Source organism: Callithrix jacchus, chromosome 2 (genome assembly GCF_049354715.1).
Source record: "Callithrix jacchus isolate 240 chromosome 2, calJac240_pri, whole genome shotgun sequence".
NCBI lineage: Eukaryota > Metazoa > Chordata > Mammalia > Primates > Cebidae > Callithrix > Callithrix jacchus.
In genome coordinates this window covers 132,720,452-132,746,034 of record NC_133503.1, presented here as the reverse complement: position 1 = coordinate 132,746,034, position 25,583 = coordinate 132,720,452, and the positions used below count along the sequence as shown (strand labels likewise).

At 39.9% G+C, this 25,583-nt stretch overlaps 1 non-coding gene across 1 annotated transcript; it reads right to left on the bottom strand.

Moving 5' to 3' along the window:
* Positions 1–18,196: 18,196 nt before the first annotated feature.
* Positions 18,197–18,306, bottom strand: LOC118151854 (U6 spliceosomal RNA). Its single transcript, XR_004740259.1, has one exon. It is a non-coding gene; the product is annotated as a U6 spliceosomal RNA (small nuclear RNA).
* Positions 18,307–25,583: the final 7,277 nt, after the last annotated feature.

The following is a 25,583-nucleotide window of genomic DNA, read 5'->3' as shown; positions in this document are numbered from 1 at the left end:
CCTGCCTCAGCCTCACAAGTAGCTGGGATTACAGGCACTTGCCACCATGCCTGGCTAATTTTGTGTTTTTAGTAGAGACTGAGTTTCACCATATTGGCCAGTCTGGTCTCAAACTCCTGACCTCAAGTGAGCTGCCTGCCCCAGCCTCTCAAGGTGCTGAGATTACAGATGTGAGTTACATGTCCGGCCACAATACCATTTTATGTAAGGGACTTGAGCACCTGCAGATTTTCATGTCCCTGTGGGGTTCTGGAACCAATATCCTGAGGATACCAAGGGATGACTGCACTACTGAAGCACAGATCTACCAGTCTATCTTTATGTTCTCTTATCAAGTCTCACTTACAAAGTCAGTGACTATGGCCTTGCTTTCCACTTCACTTTGGCAGCAGAAAGAACAAATAATCAGTCAATTCAGGTTTGAACCCTGGCATGATAAATGACTAGTCATAAACTGGTTAGATGTATAAAGGCAGGCCAGCTCTTAACCTTTCTGAGACTCAGAGATTCTAAAAATTATTAGTTTTCATCCTCATTTAAAAATAAAATTCTTAGAAAAGAAAACAACACTCTCGAAATATTGCTCCAGCTAGAAATAAAATTACTCCTTCTATGTTAAAAAAAAATCTGCAGACTTGTCCTTAAATGTTGAAATTACAGGATCAGCCTCCTAAGAGGGCCTAAAACTACCCTCTAAATGTCAGAGCTCTGCAATTATACTTATATGCAGACAAGAATCTGAATATGTTATTAAGTTAGTCAAAAAATACATACGGAATTTGCCCTGTACATGGTAGAAGCCAGAGATCATGCAGGTCTACAAAGTGAGCAAAACCCAGGCCTTGTCCTCAAAGAGATTATAATAATAAAAGACTGGCCAGGTGCAGTGGCTCATGCCTGTAATGCCAGCACTTTGGGAGGCCGAGGTGGGTGGATCACAAGGTCGGGAATTCGAGACCAGCCTGACCATGAGACATGGTGAAACCTCATCTCTATTAAAAATGCAAAAATTAGCTGGGTGTGGTGGCATGTGCCTGTAGTCCCAGCTACTCAGGAGGCTGAGGCAGGAGAATCACTTGAACATGAGAGGAGGAGGTTGCAGTGAGTGCAGATTGTACCATTACACTCCAGCCTGGGCAACAGAGCGAGACTCTGTCTCAAAAAAAAAAAAAAAAAAAAATGGAAACTATAAAAGAGGAGATATTCCTGGCCATGAAAATGTACGATACTATAACACAAGGCAGAAATGGTGAAAATGTGTTATGGCAATTAATTTTTCAAAGATTCAGTTTTCATTTTTTTTTAGTTATATGACATTTCAAAAATCATTCTCTCGCATCTCACTGCTGTGGTTCAATTATTTCACCATGTGTGAGATGCTGGTCTAAGTGCGTGTTATGTAACAACTCATTGAGACTCAAAACAATCCTGTGGGGTAGTTGCCATTGGCATCTCATTTCACAGATGAAAAAACTAAGAAACTGAACTTGAAAAATTTGTCCAAGTTTACACGGCTAAGAATTAGCAGATGTGACCTTTGAATCTACAGAGTTAGTCTCCAGGTTTCATACTTTTAAATATTCTGCTGTACCACTTCTTTATATATTTAATATATCTTGGAAGTTGTACCATATCAACATGTAAAAACTTATTGTTTTTACAGCTGCAAGGTATTCCATTGTATGGCAATATTATAATTCATTAAAATATCTCCTAATGACAAATCTTTTCTTTCTTTCCTTCCTTCCTTCCTTCCTTCCTTCCTTCCTTCCTTCCTTCCTTCCTTCCTTCTTCTTTCTTCTTTCTTTCTTTCTTTCGTTTTCTTTCTCTCTCTCTCTCTCTCTCTCTCCCTCCCTCACTCTCTCTCTTTTTGAGCCAGGATCTTGCTGTGTTGCCCAGCCTGGAGTGCAGTGGCATGATCATGGCTCACTAAAGCCTTGACTTCCCAGGCTCAAGTGATCTTCCCACCTCTGCACCCCCAGAGGGACACCGGGACACTTGCCACTGCATCCAGCTAAGTTTTTTTTTTTTTTTTTGAGACGGAGTTTCACTCTTGTTACCCAGGCTGGAGTGCAACTGCGCGATCTCGGCTCTTCGCAACCTCCGCCTCCCGGGTTCAGGCAATTCTCCTGCCTCAGCCTCCCGAGTGCTGGGATTACAGGCACGTGCCACCATGCCCAGCTAATTTTTTGTATTTTTAGTAGAAACGGGGTTTCACCATGTTGACCAGGATGGTCTCGATCTGTTGACCTCGTGATCCACCTGCCTTGGCCTCCCAAAGTGCTGGGATTACAGGTGTGAACCACCTTGCCCAGCCCCTTTTATTTGTTTCCAATCTTTTGCTATTGCTAATAATTATGCTTCTGTTACAGGAAAGGGATCCCGATTCAGACTCCAAGAAAGGGTTCTTGGTTCTTGCACAAGAGAGTATTCAGGGTGAGTCCCTAGAGCAAAGTGAAAGCAAGTTTATTAGGAAAGTGAAGGAATAAAAGAATGGCTACTCCACAGACAAGGCAGCCCCAAGGGCTGCTGGTTGCCCATTTTTATGATTATTTCTTGATTATATGCTAAACAAGAGGTGGATTATTTATGCCTCCCCTTATTAAGCCATGTAAGTAACATCCTGACGTTGCCATGGTGCCGGGAACTCTTGACCAGCAAGAGGGTTCCAACCTGAATGGGGAGCGTGCAGAAAATAATAAAGGAGACAGAAAGCGGGGTCAGGAGGGATGAAGAGACGTTGCTCTGTCATCAAGTTTATTATCTGAGGGCTAAGAATATATAGTTTTCAGGGTCTGATTGACGTTATGGTAAGGAGAAAAATAAGTAGCTAAATCATCAATTCTATTCAATAAATTGACAGCTAAGCGAAAGGTGGCTATGGAAGATAATAATATCTTTGGTGCTCATAAGCAAGTTTCTTGTAGCAAAAAAGTTTGCTCCTCATGAATGCAGGGGGCCATCTGGTTTTGCCCGTCTGGTTATCTTTTAGCTAGATTCTCCTTTTTTCCTGTCCTCGACTTCCCTATCTCAACTTCCCTCTGCCTAGGGGCTCTGCTTCTTGGGTCAACCTCCCATATAGTGAACACCTGCTTTGCAGTCTCACAGGGGAGGGTCCCCAACACCATGACATTGTAAACTGTCACGGCACTGGTGGGAATATAGCTGTGAGGAAGATCAGAGGTCAATCTCGTTGCCATTTTGGTTTCTTCTTTTTCGTTTTTTTTTTTTTTTTTTTTTTCAGACAATGTCTCACTCTTTTTGTCCAGGCTGGATTGTAGTGGCATGATCTCCGCCTCCCAGGTTCAAGTGATTTTCCTGCCTTAGCCTCCTGAGTAGGTGGGATTACAGACACCCGCCACCACGCCTGGCTAATTTTTGTATTTTTGGTAGAGACAGGGCTTCACCATGTTGTTCAGGCTGGTCTTGAACTCCTGACCTCGTAATCCACCTGTCTTGGCCTCCCAAAGTGCTAGGATTACAGGCCTGAGCCACCAAGCTGGTCTTGGGTCGCATTTCGCTTCTTTACTGCAACCTGTTTTATCTGCAAGGTTTTTGTGACCTATATCTTCTGCTGACCTCTTATCTTAACCTATGACTAAGAATGCCTTAGCCTCCTGGGAATGCAGCCCAGTAGGTCTCAGCCTCATTTTACCCAGCCCCTCTTCAAGATGGGAGTTGCTCTGGTTCAAAAGCCTCTGACACTTCCATAAACAACTTAATAACTATATATTTTGTAGGCTATTGCTACCTATGATTCACTGAGAGTCAAGTCCATGATCATTGCAGAAGCCTAATTAGTAGTACCACACCACTTATTTCATTACTTCTTGGATACGAAGTAGATTTACTGAGTGCAATGAGAAGGGACAAAACAAACTGAACAATGTGATACAAGAAATTGCATATTTGGCTGGGCGTGGTGGCTCACACCTGTAATCCCAGCACTTTAGGAGGTTAAGGCAGGTGGATCACCTGAGGTCAGGAGTTCGAGACCAGCCTGCCCAACATGGCAAAACCCCATCTCTACTAAAAATACAAAAAGTTAGCCAGACGTGGTGGCAGGTGCCTGTAATTTCAGCTGCTCGGGAGGCTGAGGCAGGAGAATCACTTGAACCCAGGAGGTGGAGGTTGCAGTGAGCAGATATCATACCACTGCACTCCAGCCTGGCCAACGAGAGGGAAATGTTATCTCAAAAAAAAAATTGGGCCGGGTGTGGTGGCTAACACCTATAATCCCAGCACTTTGAGAGGCCAAGGCGGGTGGATCACAAGGTCAAGAGATTGAGACCATCCTGGTCAACAAGGTGAAACCCCGTCTCTACTAAAAATACAAAAATTAGCTGGGCATAGTGGTGCACACCTGTAGTCCCAGCTACTCGGGAGGCTGAGGCAGGAGAATTGCTTGAACCCAGAAGGCAGAGGTTGCCGTGAGCCGAGATCGTGCCATTGCACTCCAGCCTGGGTAACAACAGCGAAACTCCGTCTCAAAAAAAAAAAAAAAATTGCCTCTCATGGGACAAGATGAAGTTCTTGCAGGTCTTATAGCATGGACCACAACAGGTTATGGCCACAGTAGTCTCTGAAGCTCTACGGATTTTCTTCAGGGAAAATGTGAAAGTTGGTATGTTATATGAAAGAAAAAGAAATCTTAGAACCCCAAAATCACTAAGCTATGGGGAAAGTCAAGCTGGAAACTGGTTGGGCAAACCTGCCTCTTGTTCTGTTCAAAGTCATCTTTCTGCTCATTGAAATAAATGCATATTTGATTGCCTCCTTTGGAAAGACTAATCAGAAACTCAGAAGAATGCAACTGTTTATCCCTTATCTACATGTGACCTGGAGCCCCCCTCGCGACTTCCAGTTGTCCCGCCTTTCCAGACTGAACCAATGTTCATCTTACATGTATTGATTGATGGCTTATGTCTCCCTAAAATATATGAAACCAAGCTGTGCTCGGACGACCTTGGGCATATGCCATCAGGACCTCCTGAGACTGTCACGGGTGTGCGTCCTTAACTTGGCAAGATAAACTTCCTAAACTGACTGAGACCTATCTTAGATTTTTGGTGGTTCACAATATGGAAAGATAAATATGGAAACAAATATTATGAAGGCAACAAGCAGTTTTTTGTATATACTACTGAAATAAGTGGCAAAAATCCACATTATGGGATGTGGATGGAAATATGGAACCCCCCAAATGCTATCATTGGCTTCATTCACAGATGACCCTCCAGCAACAGCACTAACTACTGTTCATAAATTCACCTGACAAATCATAAATTCAGAATGAGTGACACTCATGAACAACATGTACCCCATTCCACCACTAAAAGAAGATTCAAAAGTGGGCCCCACCTTCAACAGCGTACAACACAATGAAAAACAGTTTAAATATGCAAAATGTGGAGCTTTTCATGTAATTTCACTTTTACTATTTGACATTCGCTTGATTAATATTGTTTGACTAAATTATGTAAAAGGGAGTAACATCTGAGCTACACCTTAAAATATGGAGAAGTAAATTCAAACAGGTAAATGAGGCAGATAGATTTCACAGTAATAAAACAACCAGAGGCATATTTCACAGACATTAGGATATTAGAGTGATCCTGTATTTTAAGTGCCTGTACAGATCTAAAGGTTTAGCATTGAACAATATTGTTTTTGAGGTTAATAGTTAAAAGAAATAATAAAGCAGCTCCTATAAGAATTAGAAATAAATCTTCATGTTACCATAAAAAATTTCCTAAACCACTGACGTAGCACACTAATGTATTCAAATGTGCCCAAGCAGCTGGAGCAGACACTGCCACAACAGTTGGTATAATCACAGATGGGAGGATTATAATGGAAGTATAAAAGCAAAAGGCGACAAAGCAAAGCTGAACGGCCTTAAATTAGGTGGTAAATCATTCCATTTTAACTCTTGTAGTTCAGAATTCAAACCAAGGGCCCCTGTTTTAGAAAAAGGATGGGAAATTTAGTAGAAGTCATTCAGAAGGCACTGAAAAAGAACACTGCTTTTATAATGGAAAAATATATCAAATCACCTTAAAGTTCAATGGTAGCAGAACACTGGAGGAAACCAGTCACTAAATATTGTAAGCAGATGACATGGACATCTGGTATTTTTGTCTGTGTAGCATCCTTTCTTCCCTTTCCAGTGACAGCATCCCTTTGTCTATTGTGGAGCTGTGTCTTCTTTACCTTAATCATTTAATTTCTAGGGCACTTTCCTCTGTCAAAGGCATGGCCAAGTTACCCAGGCCTAACCACTCATAATAGTCTGTCTGCACAGCCACAGTGATTAGGCAGAGTGGTAGTCACATGACTCAAGTTGGGCTAATCAGAACATTTTCCTGGGAAGTTGCTAGAAGAGAGCCTCTATTCCATTTGGGTTGGTAAACTGTGGTATTATAAGGTTGAAACTCCATGCAGCTAATCTCAGCTTGTCTGCGGTTCAAGAAATAAAGCCAACACAACAGAAAGCAGATCTGAGAGAATGAGAGAAAATTCTGGTGGTATCATCTGACTTCCTTGACCTATTCATCTCAGAGCAGTACACCCTTGACTTTAGAGTTAAAAAGGTCAATTACTCCCATGCCCTTTTTTGTTGTTTTTGTCGTTAAGTTAGGGTTTGAGGCATTGTTTTTACTTACAGCAAAAAAAGAAAACAAGGCCTGTAATCTCAGCACTTTGGGAGGCCGAGGTGGGCAGATCACTTGAGGTTAGGAGCTCAAGACCAGCCTGGCCAACATGGTGAAACCCCATCTCCTCTAAAAATACAAAAATTGGCCAGTCATGGTGGAGTGGGCCTATAGTCCCAGCTACTCGGGAGGCTGAGGTAGGAGAATCCCTTGAACCTGGGAGGCAGAGGTTGCAGTGACATGAGATCGTGCCACTGCACTCCAGCCTGGGTGACACAATGAGACTCTGTCCAAGAAAGAGAAAGAAAGAAAGAAAGAAAAAGAAAGAAAGAAAGAAAGAAAGAAAGAAAGAAAGAAAGAAAGAAAGAAAGAAAGAAAGAAAGAGGGAGTGAGGAAAGAAAAGAAATTGTCTAGGCTGTTACTACAACTACAGAAAATTTTATTGTTTGTTTGTTTGTTTTCTTGGGTTTTTTTTTTTTTTCCTTAAATAGCATAGGTTCATGACTCAGGATCTTTATTTTGGCCCTAGTTAAGCCTCCCAAAGGGTTTCCCAGCTGTCATGTCACAGAGTCTCCTGCTGAGTCACCCTGAAGCAGACCTCTTACTTAAGAGGCCTTGTGATTACTTTACTTCTTCTGGTACCACCATCTTCTGTCACCTGAATTACATAAAATTTGAATTCATATTGACTACTTGCATCTAATGGGTAGGATGCAGTGATGCTGCTAAACACCTTACAATGCACAGGACAGCCCCCAAGAAAAAAGAATTATCCAGCCCAAATGTCAATAATGCCACTATTGACAAACCTTGACGGAAGGGTAATGGGGTGATTTGTTTTCATTAAAAAAGATCTGTTGTTGACTGGGCATGGTGGTACATGCCTGCAGTCCTACCTGCTCAGGACTAGGCATGAGAATTGTTTGAGCCCAGGAGTTTGAGGCTGTAGTGAGCTGTGGTTGTAACACCGCAATTCAGCCTGGGTGATAGAAAGAGACTGAGACCACGTCTTAAATAAACAAATAAATAAAAGATCTGTAATTTGCTCCTTTGCTCATTAGAAGGAAAGGAAGTGAAGGAAGAAATGGAAAAGAAAGGAAATAAAGGGAAAGAAGGCTGTGGGAGTGAAGATGATGTAAGAATCAGAGACATAAAGATAATTGGAAGTGAAGATACCTTATTTCTAGTCCCATCTCTACAACTGACTGCCAGTGTGACCTTGACAAGCCACAGGATTCTTTGAGAATTGGTTTCCTTACTGGTAATATAGGAAATGTAGTTAGTCAGTCTACTTCTGAGGTTCCTTCAGTTCAAAAATTCTATGACATTATCTTGAATAGTAAAGCAGACTTAGGAAAAAATTGAGTTTTAATGATGTATGTGCTCTTAGCTATTTTTTTAAAGATTATTATTATTATACTTCAAGTTGTGGGATGCATCTGCAGAAACCATGCAGGTTTGTTACGTAGGAATACACGTGCCGTGGTGGTTTGCTGTATCCATCAGCCTGTCATCTACATTAGGTATTTCTCCTAATGCTATTCCTCCCCTAGATCCCCACACCCCAACAGGCCCCAGTGTGTGATGTTCCCCTCCCTATGTCCATGTGTTCTCATCGTTCAGATCCCACTTATGAGTGAGAACATGCAGTGTTTGGTTTCCTGTTCCTGTATTAGTTTGCTGAGAATGATGGTTTCCGGCTTCATCCATGTCTCTGCAAAGGACATGAACTCATCCTTTTTTATGGCTGCGTAGTATTCCATGGTGTATATGTGCCACATTTTCTTTATGCAGTCTATCACTGATGGACATTTAGGTTGGTTTCAAGTCTTTGCTATTGTGAACAGAGCCTCAATGCACGTATGTGTGCATGTGTCTTTATAGTAGAATGATTTATAATCCTTTGGGTATACACCCAAATGGGATTGCTGGATCTCATGGTATTTCTGGTTCTAGATCCTTGAGGAATTGCCACACTGCCTTCCACAGGGTTGAACTAATTTACACTCATACCAACAGTGTCAAAGTGTTCCTATTTCTCTATATCCTCTCCAGTATCTGTTGTTTCCTGACTTTTTAATGATCGCCATTCTAACTGGCATGAGATGGTATCTCACTGTGGTTTTGATTGGCATTTCTCTCATGACCAGTGATGATAAGCTGTTTTTCATATGTTTTTTGGCCATATAAATGTCTTCTTTTGAGAAGTATCTGTTCATATCCTTTGCCCATTTTATGATTTTTTTCCTTGTAAATTTATTTAAATTCTTTGTAGATTTTGGATATTAGCCCTTTGTCAGATAGATAGATTGGAAACATTTTATTCTATTCTGTAGGTTGCCTGTTCACTCTGATGATAGTTTCTTTTGCTCTGCAGAAGCTCTTTGTTTAATTAGATCCCAATTGTCTATTTTGGCTTTTGTTACCATTGCTTTTGGTGCTTTAGTCACAAAGTCTTTGCCAATGCCTATGTCCTGAATGGTATTGCCTAGGTTTTCTTCTAGAGTTTTTATGGTTTTAGGTCTTACATTTAAGTCTTTAATCCATCTTGAGTTAATTTTTGTATAATGTGTAAGGAAATGGTCCAGTTTCAGTTTTCTGCATATGGCTAGCCAGTTTTCCCAACATCATTTATTAAATAGATCCTTTCCCCATTGCTTGTTTTGGTCAGGTTTGTCAAAGATCAGATGGTTGTTGATGTGTGGTGCTATTTCTGAGGCCTCTGTTCTGTTCTTTTGGTCTGTATATCTGTTTTGGTATCAGTACCATGCTGTTTTTGTTACTGTAGCCTTGTAGTATAGTTTGAAGTCAAGTAGTGTGATGCCTCCAGCTTTGTTCTTTTAGCTTAGGATTGTCTTGGCTCTACAAGCTCTTTTTTGGTTTCATATGAAATTTAAAGTAGTTTTTTCTAATTCAGTGAAGAAAGTCAATGGCATCCTGATGGGGATAGCCCTGAATCTATAAATTTCTTTGGGCAGTATGGCCATTTTCATGGCCATGAAATGTTTTTTTTCTATCCATGAGCTTAAAATGTTTTTCTGTTTGTTTGTGTCCTCTCATTTCCTTGAGCAGTTGTTTGTAGTTCTCCTTGAAGAGGTCCTTCTCATTTCTTGTAAGTTGTATTCCTAGGTATTTTATTCTCTTTGTAGCAATTGTGAATGGGAGTTCACCATGATTTGGCTCTCTGTTTGTCTATTATTGGTGTATAGGAATGCTTGTGATTTTTGCACATTGATTTTCTATCCTGAGACTTTGCTGAAGTTGCTTATCAACTTAAGGAGATTTGGGGCTGAGACACTGGGTTTTCTAAATAGACAGTCATGTCATCTGCAAACAGAGACAATTTGACTTCCTCTCTTTCTATTCAAATACTGTTTATTTCTTTCTCTTGCCTGATTGCCCTGGCCAGAACTTCCAGTACTATGTTGAATAAAAGTGGTGAGAGAGGGCATTTTTGTCTTCTGCCAGTTTTCAAAGGGAATGCTTCCAGCTTTTGCCCATTCAGTATGACATTGGCTGTGGGTTTCTCATAAACAGCTCTTATAATTTTGAGATATGTTCCATCAATGCCTAGTTTATTGAGAGATTTTAGCATGAATGGGTTTTGAATTTTATCAAAGGCCTTTTCTGCATTTTTGAGATACTCATGTGGTTCTGTTTATGTAATGTCATTGGTTCTGTTTATGTGATGCATTACATTTATTGAGTTGCATATGTTGAACCAGCCTTGCAGCCCAGGGATAAAGTCAACTTGATCACGGTGGGTAAGTTTTTTGATATGCTGCTGGATTTGATTTGGCAATATTTATTGAGGATTTTACATCAATGTTCATCAGAGATATTGGCCTGAAATTTTCTTTGTTTTGCTGTGTCTCTGCCAGGTTTTGGTATCCGGATGATGCTGGCCTCATAAAATGAGTGAGGGAGGAATCCCTCTTTTTCTATTGTTTAGAATAGTTTCAGAAGGAATGGTACCAGCTTCTCTTTGTACCTATGGTAGAATTCGGCTATGAATCTGTCTGGTACTGAGCTTTTTTTGGTTGGTCAGCTATTAAGTACTGCCTCAACTTCAGAACTTGTTATTGGTCTATTCAGGGATTCAACTTCTTGCTGGTTTAGTGTTGGGAGAGGGGATGTGCCTAGGAATTTATCCATTTCTTCTAGATTTTCTAGTTTATTTGTGTAGAGGGGTTTATAGTATTCTCTGATGGTAGTTTGTATTTCTGTGGGATCAGTGGTGATCTCCCCTTTATTATTTTTTATTGTATCTATTTGAGTCTTTTCTCTTCTCTATTAGTCTGGCTAGCAGTCTATCAATTTTGTTAATCTTTTCAAGAAACCAGCTCCTGGATTCACTGATCTTTTTGAAGGTTTTTTATGTCTCTATCTCCTTTAGTTCTGCTCTGATCCTAGTTATTTCTTGTCTTCTAGCTTTTGAATTTGTTTGCTCTTGCTCTTCTAGTTCTTTTAATTGTGATGTTAGGGTGTCTATTTTAGATCTTTCCTGCTTTCTCTCATGGGCATTTAGTGCTATAAATTTCCTTCTAAACACTGCTTTAGCTGTATTCCAGAGATTCTGGTACATTGTGTCTTTGCTCTCATTGGTTTCAAAGAACTTATTTATTTCTGCCTTAATTTTGTTATTTACCCAGTAGTCATTCAGGAGCAGGTTGTTCAGTTTTTATGTAGTTGTGTGGTTTTGAGTGAATTTCTTAATCCTAAGTTCTAATTTGATTGCACTATGGTCTGAGAGATTGTTTGTCATGATTTTTGTTGTTTTGCATTTGCTGAGGAGTGTTTTTACTTCCAATTATGTGGTCAGTTTTAGAATAAGTGTGATAAGGTGTTGAGAAGAATGTGTGTTCTGTGGATTTGGGGTGAAGAGTTCTGTAGATGACTATTAGGTCCACTTTGGTCCAGAGCTGAGTGCAAGTCCTGGATATCCTTGTTAATTTTCTGTCTCATTGATCTAATATTGACAGTGGGGTGTTAAAGTCTCCCATTATTATTGTGTGGAAGTTTAAGGGTCTTTGTAGGTCTCTAAGAACTTGCTTTATGAATCTGGGTTCTCCTGTATTGGGTGCATATATATTTATGATAGTTAGCTCTCCTGGTTGCATTATATAATGCTCTTGTCTTTTTTGATCTTTGATGTTTTAAAGTCTGTTTTATCAGAAACTAGGATTGCAACCCCTCCTTTCTTTTTTCTTTCTTTTATTTATTTATTTTGCTTTCAATTTGCTTGGTAACTATTCCTCCATCCCTGTATTTTGAGCCTACCTGTGTCTTTGCACATGAGATGGGTCTGCTGAATACAGGACAACAATGGGTCTTGACTCTATCCAATTTGCTGTGTCTTTTAACTTGCGCATTTAGCCCATTTACACTTAAGGTTAATATTGTTATGTGTGAATTTGATCCTGTCATTATGAGGCTAGCTGGTTAATGGTCTTTACAATTTGGTATGTTTTGCAATGGCTAGTACTGGTTTTTCCTTTCCATATTTAGTGCTTCCTTCAGGAGCTCTTGTAAGGCAGGCCTGGTGGTGACAAAATCTCTCAGCATTTGTTTGTCTGTAAAGGATTTTATTTCTCCTTCACTTATGAGGTTTGGTTTGTCTGGATATGAAATTCTGGGTTGAAAATTTTTTTCTTCAAGAATGTTGAATATTGGCCCCCACTCTCTTCTGGCTTGTAGGGTTTCTGCAGTGAGATCTGCTGTTAGCCTAATGGGCCTTGCATTATGGGTAACCAGATCTTTCTCTCTTGCTGCCCTTAACATTTTTTCTTACATTTCAACCTTGGTGAATCTGATAATTACGTGTCTTGGGGTTGCTCTTCTTGAGGAATATCTTTGTGGTGTTTTCTATGTTTCCTGAATTTGATTGTTGGCTTGTCTTGCTAGGTTGGGGAAGTTCTCCTGAATAATATCCCAAAGAGTGTTTTCCAACTTGGTTCCATTCTCCCTGTCACTTTCAGGTACACCAATCAAACTTAGGTTTCTTGTTTCTTGATGCTGTTTCACATAGTTCCATATTTCTTGGAGGCTTTTGTTTGTTTCTTTTTATTCCTTTTTCTCTAATATTTTCTTCACGCTTTATTTCATTAAGTTAATCTTCAATCTCTGATATCCTTTCTTCTGCTTGATCAATTTGGCTATTGATACTTGTGTATGCTTCATGAAGTTCTCATGCTGTGTTTTTCAGCTCCATCAGGTCATTTATGTTCTTTCTAAACTGATTATTTTAGTTAGTAACTCCTCTAATCTTTTTCTATGAGTCTTAGCTTCCTTGCATTGGGTTAGAACATGCTCCTTTAACTCAGAGAATTTTTATTTACCCACCTTCTGTAGCCTACTTCTATCAATTCATCAAACTCTCTGTCTAGTTTTGTTTCCTTGCTGGTGAGGTGTTGTGATTCTTTGGAGGAGAAGAGGCATTCTGGTTTATGGAATTTTCAGCCATTTTGCATTGATTTTTCCTTATCTTCATGGATTTATCTACCTTAGGCCTTTGATGTTGCTAATCTTCAGATGGAGTTTCTGTGTGGGCATCCTTTTTGTTGATGTTGATGGTATTCCTTTCTGTTTGTTAGTTTTCCTTCTAACACACAGGCCCCTCTGCTGCAGGTCTGCTGGAGTTTGCTGGAGATCCACTCCAGATGCTGTTTGCCTGGGTATCAACAGCAGAGGCTGCAGAACAGCAAAGACTGCTACTTGTTCTTTCCTTTGGATTCTTCATCCCAGAGGGGCATCCTCCAGATGCCAGCCAGAGCTCTCCTGTATGAGGTGTCTGTCAACTCCTGCTGGGAGGTATCTCCCAGTCAGGAGGCACGGTCCACTCGAGGAGGCATTCTCTCCCTTTGCAGAGCTTGAGCACTGTGCTGGGAGATCCGCTGCTCTCTTCAAAGCCAGCAGACAGACTACCTACTAAAGCCTCAGTAATGGCACATGCCTCTCCCCCCACCAAGCTCGAGGGTCCCAGGTCAACTTCGGACTGCTGTGCTGGCAGCAAGGATTTCAGGTCAGTGGGTCTTAGCTTGCTGGATCCACTGAGCGTCAGCCACCTTTCCAGGAGAGCGAACGGTTCTGTCTTGCTGGCATTCCAGACTGCACTGGAATGGGGGAACAAAACTGCAGCTAGCTCAGTGTCTGCCCAAATGGCCACACAGTTTTGTGCCTGAAACCCTGGTGGTGTAGGCACCCCAGGGAATTTCCTGGTGTGTGGGTTGCAAAGACCATGGGAACAGCATAGTATCTGGGCCAGAATGCACTGTTCCTCATGGCACAGTCCCTCACAGCGTCCCTTGGCTAGGGGAGGGAGTTTCCTTACCCCTTGTGTTTCCCAGGTGAGGTGACACCTCACTCTGCTTTGGCTCACCCTCCATAGGCTGCACCCACTGTCTAACTAGTCCCAATGAGATGAGCCATGTACCTCAGTTGGAAGTGCAGGAATCACCCACCTTCTGCATTGGTCTTGCTGGAAGCTGCAGACCAGAGCTGTTTCTATTCAGCCATCTTCCCAACTACCAACTTTTTTTTTTTAACATAGAGACAGGGTCTCACTGTGCTGCCCAGGCTAGTCTTAAACTCCTTGGCTCAAGAAATCCTCCCATCTTGGCCTCCCAGAGTGCTGGGATTACAGGTGTGAGCCACCACATGAGCCACCAGCCCTCATGGCTGGTTTTAAGTCCTGGCATTCTTTGCTATGATGGACATAGTATAGCATTTCTGTTTTTTATCAACATTTTTGTCATAAGTCACAGTGCCAGTTTAAAAAATCCAGGCCCCATTGTTAGACTTTTTCTGAGATGTTGACAACAGAAAAAAGTAACATCGTGCATTTTTCAGTGCTCTTCTGTCAAAATTTCAATTTTTTTAATTAAGAAAGAATATATAGATCTGAACTCTCTCAAAAATTATGTTATGCATTTAAATGGGCAGGCGAACTGGTTCAGAATAAAGCAAACTAAAGAGACAGCAAAACAAAGCTGACTGTCCAGTCTAGCACATGAGGGGCTTAGAAATTGTTACTCTGTCCTAACATGGAAAAGGCTGAACAAACTGAAACAAAAATCAACAATTTTTCTTAGCTCTATTACAGAGGTGAAGTCAAAGGGCAAAGTGCTTTCCCCAAAACTGAAGCGACAGACAGGTAAATGCAGAGAATCACAACTTAGCAGAGCAGAAACCACCCCAGGAACTAGTGCTGGGATAGGAAAACTGGAACTGGAACTCACAAACTGCTGGAAATTAGGTATAGACAAGCATGACTTTAAATCTCCAGGGGGACCAAGTCTTGGCAGTCCCCACACCTTGGGAAGCTTTACTTACAGGCACCTGGCTGGGTTCTCACAGTGAATCTTAGAGAAAAACCCCTTCGTGCTTCCTGAAACAGACCAGAGCACTCTGTTCTGAACAAGGTCTGCTCTCAGGAGAAACTTTTTCAGAGTCAGCCCAGCTGGGGTTTTATCAAAACCTAAACTACTTGAGGAAAGAAAAATATGCAACTCCACCCTACTGTATCCATCCTGTCCCACCTAAGAGGGGAAAAAATCCTGAAGCAGCTCTGGGACAGCTGGCAGACCAGAGGTGTAGACTCACCAAAAGACAAAGAACTAATCATAGGATGATAGACACTTCCCGTCCCCAACATTTACCACTCCATTACCAAGGCAGTTTCTTGTAACTAGTACAGCATGTCCACCTTTCAACAAAAATTTATAAAAAATACTGAAAGGAGAGAAAAAAAAAACCTCACAATTTGAAAAGACTAAAATAAACAAGCATCAAAACCACAGTCTGATATGGCAGGAAAGTTGGTTACTAAGTTACTAAGCCAGGAAGTTTTAAGAACTATGATTACTATGTGAAGGACTCTAAAGGGAAAAGTAGAAAACATGCAAGAACAGGTGGATAATGTGAGCAGAATGATGGGAATTTAAGATACAATCATGGGCAATGCTAGAGATCAAAATGCTGTAACAGGAATAATGACTTTGATGGATTTATTAGCAGACTGCATTTGGCTGAGGGAAGAATCTCTGAGCTTGAGGATATGACAATAGAATCCTCCCAAACTGAAAAGCAAAGACAGAAAAGACTTAGGGGGTGGGGTGGGGGGGAGAATGTCTAAGAGCCATGAGACAGCTATCGTATGTGTAACATACAATAATGGGAATACCAGAAGGAAAAGAAATAGAAGGAGGAGGAGTAATATTTGAAGCAATAATAACTGAGAATTTCCTCCAAATTAATGTCAGACACCAAACAGCAGATCCAGAAATCTCAGGGAACACTGAGCAGGATAAATGCCCAAAAAAGGACATGTAGGCATGTCATATCCAAATGAAAGAAAACCAAAGATAAAGGAAAAATTCTGAAGGAAGCCAGAGGAAAACAAACTTTACCTACGAGGAGCAAAGATAAGAATTACTTCTGATGAATCAGAAACTGTGTGAGCAAGAAGATAGAGTAAAATAGTTACAGTGATAAGAGAAAGAAACCACCAGCCTAGAACTCTGCGCCCTGTGAAATTATCTTTCAAAAGTAAGGAAAGATAAAGACTTTCTCATATGAAAATTGAGCAACTTTTTTGCCAGTAGAACTGCCTTACAAAAAAATGTAAAAAGAGGTTGTTTAGAGAGAAGGGAAATAATCTAGGTCAGAGACATGGATCTACATGAAGAAAAAGAAGAGCATGAGAGGAGAAATAAGTAAAGGTAAAATAATTTATTTTTCTCATTTTTAATTAGTCTGACAGTAGACAGTTAGTTCAAAATAGTAATAGCAGCAATGTACTTGATTATATGTGCTTATGTGTAAATGAAATGAATAACAGCAAGGGACAGGAGGAAGGAATTAGGCATGTTTTGTAGTTATAAAATACTTGCACTACTCACAGAGCAGTATAGTGTTACAAGGATACCAGGGGGACATTGTGGGTTTGGCTCCAGACCACTCCAACAAAGCAAATATTGCAATAAATTGAGTCGTGAATTTTTTGTCTCCCAGTGCATATAAAAGCTATATTTACCCTATGCTGTAGTCTATTAAGTGTGCAAGTTATATTATGTCATAAAAAAAAGATGTACTGGCTGGGTGCAGTGGCTCATGCCTGTAATCCCAGCATTGTGGGAGGCTAAGGTGGGTGGATCACCTGAGATCAGGAGTTCAAGACCAGCCTGGCCAATATGATGAAAACCTGCCCCTACTAAAAATACAAAAATTAGCCAGGCATGGCAGTGGGTGCCTGTAATCCCAGCTACCCAGGAGTCTGAGGCAGGAGAATCACTTGAACCCGGGAGGCAGAGGTTGCAGTGAGCTGAGATCACACCACTGCACTCCAGCCTGAACAACAAGAGCAAAACTCCATCTCAAAAAAAAAAAAAAAACAAAAAAGATGTACCTACCTTAATTTAAAAATACTTTAATGTTAATGATCATCAGAGCCTTCAGCGAATTATAATCTTTTTTTCTGGTGGAGGGTCTTGCCTCACTGTTGATGGCTGCTGACTGATCAGGGTAGTGATTGCTGAAGGTTGGGGTGGCTGTGGCAACTTCTTAACATAAGAAGTTTGCTGCATCAATGGACTCATTCACGGAAGATTTATCTGTAGCATGCAATGCTATTTGATAGCATTTGACCTACAGTAGAATTTCTTTCAAAATTGGAGTCAGTCCTCTCAATCCATACTTCTGCTTTATTGACTAAGTTTCTGTAATGCTCTATATCAGTTGTCATTTGAACAATGTTCACAACGTCTTCCCTAGGAGAAGATTCCCTACCAAGAAACCACTTTCTTTGTTCATCTTTATGAAGCAGCTCCTCATCTCTTCAAGTTTGATCATAAGATTGGCAGCAATTCAGTCCCATCTTCAGGCTCCACTTCTAGTTCTCTTGCTATTTCCATGACATCTGCAGTTACTTCTTCCACAGAACTTTTAAACCCCTTCAAGTCATCTGTGAAAGGGTTAGCACCAACTTCTTTTAAACTCCTGTTAATGTTCATATTTTGACCTCCTCTTATGAATTATGAGTGTTCTTAATGGCATCTAGAATAGTGAATCCTTTCCAGAAGATTTCCAATTAACTTTTTCCAGATCCATTACAGGAATCACTATCTGTGGCAGCCATAGCCCTATGGAATGACTACTTGATCCATGGGTTGCATGCAGAATGGCTGTTGTGTTAGCATGCCTGAAAATAATTTCAATCTCCTTGTACATCTCCATTAGTACTCTTGGGTGGCCAGGTGTGTTGTCATTGAGCAGTAATAATTTGAAAGGAAAGGAATCTTTTTTTTTTTTTTTTTTTGAGCAGTAGATCTCAACAGTGGGCTTAAAATATTCAGTATACCATCCTGTCAAAGGATGTGCTGTCATCCAAGCTTTGTAGTTCTATTTCTAGAGCACAGCCAGAATAGTTTTAACATAATTCTTAAAGGCCCTAGGATTTTTGGAGTGGTACATGAACATTGTCTTCAACTTAAAATCACCAGCTGCATTAGCCCCTAATAAGAGAATCAACACCCTTTGAAGAATTTTTTTTAATGGAATGCTTCACTAATTTGCATATCATCCTTGTGCAGGGACCATGCTAATCTTCTCTGTATCGTTTCAGTTTTTATAGTATATGTGCTGCCAAAGTGATTACCCTTTGAAGTTTCAAAGCCAGATACTGCCTTTTTAACTCAAGCTGTAAAGGTCCTAGATAACATCTTCTTCCAATATAACATTTTTCCTCCCACTGAAAATCTGTTATTAGGATAGCCACTTTTCATCAATTATCTCAGGTAGATCTGGACAGCTTGCTGCAGCTTCTACATTAGCACTTGCTACGTCTCCTTACATTTTAATGTTGTGGAGATGGCTTTTTTTCTTCAACCTAGCCTCTGCTAGCTTTCAAATTTTCTTCTGTAGCTTTCTTACCTATCTCAGTCTTCATAGACTTAACACTTACGGTGTTGGCTTGGATAAGGCTTTGGCTTATAGGAATGTTGTGGCTGGTTTGATCTTCTACCCAGACCAGTAAAACTTACTCCATATCAGCAATAAAGTTGTTTTACTTGCTTAGCATTGTGCATTCACTGAAGTAGCACTTTTAATTTCCTCCAAGAACTCTTCCTTTGCAGTCACAACTTGGCCAACTGTTTGGCACAAGACAGCTAGCATTCATTCTATACAGACTTTCAAAACACCTTCCTCACTAACCATACTCATTTCTGGCATTTGATTTAAAGTGAGAGACTGGGCTCAGTGGTTCACTCCTGTAATCCCAGCACTTTGGGAGGCCGAGGAGAGCAGATCACCTGAAGGCAGGAGTTTGGGACCAGCCTGGCCAAATGGCAAAAACCCATCTCTACTAAAAGTACAAAAATTAGCTGGACATAGTCGCACACACTGTAGTCCCAGTTACTTGGGAGGCTGGGGCAGGAGTATCTCTGGAATGTAAGAGGCATAGGTTGCAGTGAGCGGAGATTATGCTACTGCACTCCAGCCTGGACAATAAAGCAAGACTTCATCTAAAAATATATATATGTATATATATTTAAAATATTATGAGAATTACCAAAATGTGACACAGAGACACAAAGTGAGCACATGCTGTTGGGAAAATGGTACCAATAAATTTACCTGATGCAGGATTGCCACAAACTTTCAATTTGTAAAAAGCACAGTATTTGCAGAGTGGCTGTATTTGAAAGTGGACTTGAATTCGTTGTAAATGTATATTGCAAATTCTAGGGCAACCACTTTAAAGATTTTAAGAAGAAGCATAAATGACCAGGTGCACTGAATCATACCTGTAATCCCAACACTTTGGGAAGTGAAAGGAGGAGGACTGACTGAGCCCGGGAGTTCAAGGCCAGTCTAGGCAACATAGTGAGACCCTGTCTCTACAAAAAATTTAAAAATTAGCCAGGCACAGTGACATGCACCTATAGTTCCAGCTGTTCAGGAGGCTGTAGCAGAATTACTAGAGCCTGGGAGTTTGAGGCTGCAATGAGCCATGATCACACCACTGCACTCCAGCCTGGTCTACAGAGTGAGACTCCACCTTAAGAAATATAAAGCCATATAATTTATATACTAAGAAAGAAGATCAAATGGTATCATATATTATAACATAATTCCATAATATGTCATATCTAGGTATATATCATTATATAACGATATCATAATAAAATGTTCAATACCTCAAAATCAGAAGAAGTATGGAAGACAGAAATAGGAACAAATAGCAAGGGCAATAAATACAAAATAGTCACAAATATCACAGATTTTAATCCAATTATATTAATAATCACTTTAAATGTCAGCTCTCTAAATATTCCAATTAAAAGACAGATTGCCAGAGTGGATCAAAAAGTAAGACCCAGCTATATATTGTCTACAAGAAACTCTTTTAAAACATAGGCACATATAGATTAAAAGTAAAGGGATGGAGAAAGATATACCATGTTAACACTAATCAAAAGATAATACAGACTGGTTGGAGTGCAGTGCTATTTACGACAAATTGATCATAACTGGTTACAGGTATCTTTGTTCCCTCTCTCTACTCCCATTGCTTCACTTGACTAGCTTTGAAGAAAAGAAAGGAAAAAAAAAAAGAAGGAGAGGAAGAAAGAAAAGGAAGGAAGGAGGAGAAGATGAAGATGAAGGAAGGAAGGAAAAAAGGAAGGAAGGAAGGAAGGAAGGAGGGAAAGAAGGAAGGAAGGAAGGAAAGAAGGAAGGAAGGAAGGGAAGGAAGGAGGTGTGGCTGGCTCTTGGATTGTGACATCAGCAAGATGGTGCAATAGGACTTTCCAGCACTAATCCCCTCATAGAAACATCTCTCTAAACAACTCTCCATGCATGAAAATATCGTAAGAATGAGAGATTATAGCACCTGTGTGTAGCACAGAACTACAATAGGACCCACTGAAGGAAGTAGGAAGAATGGTTTCACATTTTCTGCATCACATCACCCCTCCAAGCTAAGCAACACAGCATGGAGCGAGATGTTCTCCAAGTCAGGGAAGGAGAGTAAAGTGAGTCCCAGACTTTGCCACAGACCCAGCACCAGTGTTTCTCCAGTGAAACTCAGTGCCAGGCTGGCCCACAGAGCCCTAGGCTCCAAGCTGGTACCTGCAGACTAAGCCTCCAGGCCTGCCCCAGTGACAGACTAACCCCCATAACTCCAGGCTCTAGGCCAGTCCCCATAGATATAGACTCCTAGCCACCCAGAGCCAGGCCAGTCCCTGCTGCTCCAGGCTCCAGGCTGCCCACATAACTCCATGCTCCAGCAAACCCAGGATACAAGCCAACCCTAGGAGACTCCAGTCCCTCATACCCCAGGCACTACCATATAATATGGACTTTAGATGGTAATGGTGTGTCAATGTGGATTCATCAGTTATAACAAATGCACCACTCTGGTGCAGGATGTCCCTTGTAGGGGAGGTTGTGCTTCTGTGGGGATGAACTCTCTATACTTTTCACTCAATTTTGCTGAACATAAAACTGCTCTAAAAATAAGGTTTGTTAAATTAAGAAAACATCAGTGAGTAGGACTTAAATGTGCTTATATGAAAATAGGATATTTTTATGGGTTTACATGAAAATACCTTCTATTATCTTATATAATGTTTCCATCTATCTAAACATATGTAGTGTATATTTGTAGAAAATTTCTGAAACCATACCTGTGAAATGATTCACAGTATTTGCACTATGGGGTGAGGGATAGAACATAGTCTAAGCTCCATGAGATCGCCTTTTAAACTTTTTACATTTCTAACATGAGCATATATTGATTTCTAATAAGAAAATGTTTTTAAAAAGCAAGAAAAGAAGTAACTTGTGACAATTAGGGAAATGTGAATATAGACTGCATATTAGATGATACTGAATTAAAAGTCTCCTTAAAAATGCGTGTATCCACCATGGAATACTACGCAGCCATAAAAAGAAATTATGTCATTTCTCTTGTGGAAACATGGATGGAGCTAGCGGCCATTATCCTTAGCAAACTAATGCAGTAACAGAAAACTAAATACCATATGTTCTCACTTAGAAGTGGAAGCTAAATGATGAGAACTTATGAATACAAAGAAGAGAACAACAGACAGTGGGGCATCCTTGAGAGTGGAGGGTGGGAGGAGGGAGAACGGTAGAAAAAAATAACTAATGGGTAGTAGGCTTAATACCTGAGTAATGAAATCATCTGTACAACAAACCCCCATGACACAAGTTTACCTCTATAACAAACCTGCACTTGTACCTCCAAACCTAAAATAAAAGTTAAAATAGAGAAATAAATAATAAATGAAAAAATTAAAATACAAAAAAGTTTATCAGGTAGAGACAAAAAGTGATGCAAAATATAAATATTTGAGGAATCTAGGTGAAGAGTATACATGTATTCATTGTTTTCTTCTTTCAACTTTTCTATGGGCTTGAAATTTTATTTTCAAAACAAACCAAAAAGAAAACATACTGTAATCTCAAGGTTGTAAAGTATCTTGAGGTTCTTTTTTTTTTTTTGAGATGGAGTTTTGCTCTTGTTGCCCAAACTGGAGTGCAATAGTGCCATCTCGGCTTACTGCAACCTCTGCTTCAAGGGATTCTCCTGCCTCAGCTTCCCAAGTAGCTGGGATTATAGGCATGCACCATCATGCCTGGCTAATTTTTTGTATTTTTCGTAGAAACAGGGTTTCACCATGTTAGCCAGGCTGGTCTCGAACTCCTGACCTGAGGTGATCCATCCACCTGGGCCTCCCAAAGTGCTGGGATTACAGGCGTGAGTCACCGTACCCAGCCCAGTCTCTTGAAGTTCTAAGCAACTTCTTCAATTTTTTTGATGAAGAATAGACTGTAGTATAAATGTGGAAAGCTTCAAATGACCTCATTCACCCACATAAACTGACCTGTGCAACTGCTGCACATTATTTTGTAAAAATGAAACATTCATTGACAAAGGAAATAGATTATTAACTTTCAATTAAATGTGATAAGAAAGGGAATTTGGTAATCTTGTAAGGCCTGATTATCAAGCAAACAAAATAAACCAGAAAGATACAGGATATTTTCAGGAAATGCACTTACCCAATTATCCCCATGACTTATTTTCATATCTCCAGTTTCAAGAGAAAAAATTATCTCCCCCAACTTCTCTCAAATTCAAGCACTGAAAATCAGTGTAAAAGATGTCATGATATTTTCTTTATACTAATATGTGATGAGCATTACTGTATAGTGTGGAGAAAACCTTTTTGTACATGATGTCTACATCATGGAAAAGTTAAATAAGTTTTCACATATAAGACTAATTTGTAAGTACATCAGAGGCATAGCGTTCATTACAATTTCAGCATTATTTGTCAATCAGTTTAGTTATGAAGGAGAAAGGCGAGACACTATGTTTGACTGATGTAGATACGACATCCTAGCCAATTATATAGGATCTCTCTTAAGTCAGAGACATTGAGAGCTCCTATTTCAGCATAGCAGCTGGAACAATAATGTATAACACTACAAGAGGCAGTAGTCACACTGCCAATTAGTTGCAGATAAGACTTGAACTGTTTTCTCAAGTCACTCAAATAACTGTGCTCAAAGAATGCGTGTTTTATCCTCTAGGATCAATAGATTTCTTTCTGTCTGCAGAAAGGAAACGAAAGCCATCTGCATCATTGATTAAACTGTATGTACATCTCTTAGCAAAGGTAGGAGACAGGCTTTATTTTAACATATCTAAATCCAATATCATTCCCATATGTGTTCCCATTGAATGATTCTAATAAATCACAGGGTCGAACAAATTATTCTGGATGAATTTTAACAAAGGTAGTAAATGTCTTCATTTAGATTACATATTTCTCAAGGGTAGGGACTGTATCTTACACAGTACAGCACAGCACCCTACAGATTTGATAAAAGATATTAGTGATGATGTTTAAAATAATGATAATGTTGATAATCACTTCCTGCAATGAAAATAAAGAGAACTGCTAAATCTTGCAACACAACAGAATTTGGGGAAGACAATACAGTTTTACAGTTTTTTGTTTTGTTTTGTTTTTAAAAAATATTTCCTGAATAAAGTCTATTGTTTGAAGAGTTTAGCAAAGGTTATAAAATTTAATTAACTCAGAGTGAGTGAAGAATACTTGAGATTTTATTTTCTCTTCATAATTGCAATCGATACCATAAAATTGTCCTTAAGCAGTCATTCCTGTCACATTAGCATAAGAAGTTAGTTTGAAGTCTCAAATGATATATTCTCACATTGTTTCATGTTTCTTGACTGTTAAGGTTAATAGAAAGGGCCTACATTCATTAGAATAAAATTGTACTAAAAATATAATCTGACCCAATTAGTGAAAGAAGTTCTTGTCTGCTGTACGTGGTAATTCCAGTTGTAGGCAGCAGAGGTAGTTGTTTTCACGGGAAACAAGAGATACTAATTATTCATGTGAGTCACTCTCCTAATTTTAATTTCAAATGTTAAAATCTTACATATTATTGGTCTTTTGTATTATAATTTCTTTTGCTGTCTGTCCTTTTGCCCTTTCTTTAGCAAAGTATGTTTTGTCATACGGGTCAACACTGTTAATTACTTTTTGTTTACTCACTTTTTAACTCTCCAATTGAGTCCCCAATTACTATGACAAGCATAAATATCCCAAGGGGACACTACTACAATTAGAACACTTTATAAAATGACAGGTTTTTTTTTTGCTCCTGTGAGAAGATTACAAATGGAATGTTGAATAATCATGATGTAGAAAGTACTGTGGGAGGTGGTATGGGAAAAATAAAGATGAACACGTTTACCCCAGGATAAGAGGTTTAAACCAAGAGCTTGTGGATAATGAATTCAAAACATTCACCTCTTAAAACTATTTAAGTCCAAATCCTTTCACATGACTATCTTAGTGCCATGGTGTTCTGAGATCAATCTTTAGTGTTCATGTTCAAAAGGACAAGCACCAAATATTAATGTTGACCTGTTTCTTCCCTTTCTTCTCCCGGCTAATATGGCTGCTAGAGCAGTTAGCTGTTTATTGCATAATCAGTGGGTTTCGGCCTGAATTGCTTAAGTACTCTCATCCTTAATATTGCCAAGAGTAAAGAAAAATGAAAATAATCATATGAACTTTGGAGGATTAGAGTGGTGACCCAATGAGATCTGGAACGTGAAAGTATCACTACAATGCCTGGCACTTACAGGTGATAAATAAGTATTCATTCTTTTTCTCTTTCTGAGTGTCTCCCAGCAGCACATCTACTAACTGAAATATCTAGACATTCTAGGAATATCCAGATTTCGCAAAGGTATGGCAAACAGAAATGATGCCAATGATCATTGTAGCTGCTACTTTGCTGACTTCACAGCTTATCTGTGAGATAATGTTTTCCTTCCTTTCTTCCCTCCTTCCTTCCTTCCCTCGCTCCCTTCCTCCCTCCCTCCTTCCTTCCTTCCTCCCTTTATTCCTCCTTTCTTTTTTGAGACAGAGTCTCATTCTGTGGCCCAGGCTGGAGTGCAGTGGCACAATCTCGACTCACTGCATCCTCTGCCCCCTGGGTTCAAGTGATTCTCCTGCTTCAGCCTCCCCAGTAGCTGGGATTACAGCATGCTCCATCATGCCAGATTAATTTTTTGTATTTTTAGTAGAGACGGGGTTTTACCATGTTGGTCAGGCTGGTCTTGAACTCCTGACCTCAAGTGATCCACCTGCCTCGCCTCCCAAAGTGCTAGGATTACAGGCGTGAGCCACTGCGCCCGGTCTGAGATAATGTTTTTCTGTTTAACTTATATCCCTTCCCCCTGATCTGCTCCTCAATCTCTGCTGCCACTCTGACAGTCATAACATCCCAAGGCTCATTTCCCATCGAGTACCCTACCTTCATTAAGTTCAGCTGCTAAAAAAAACTTGGAGATAT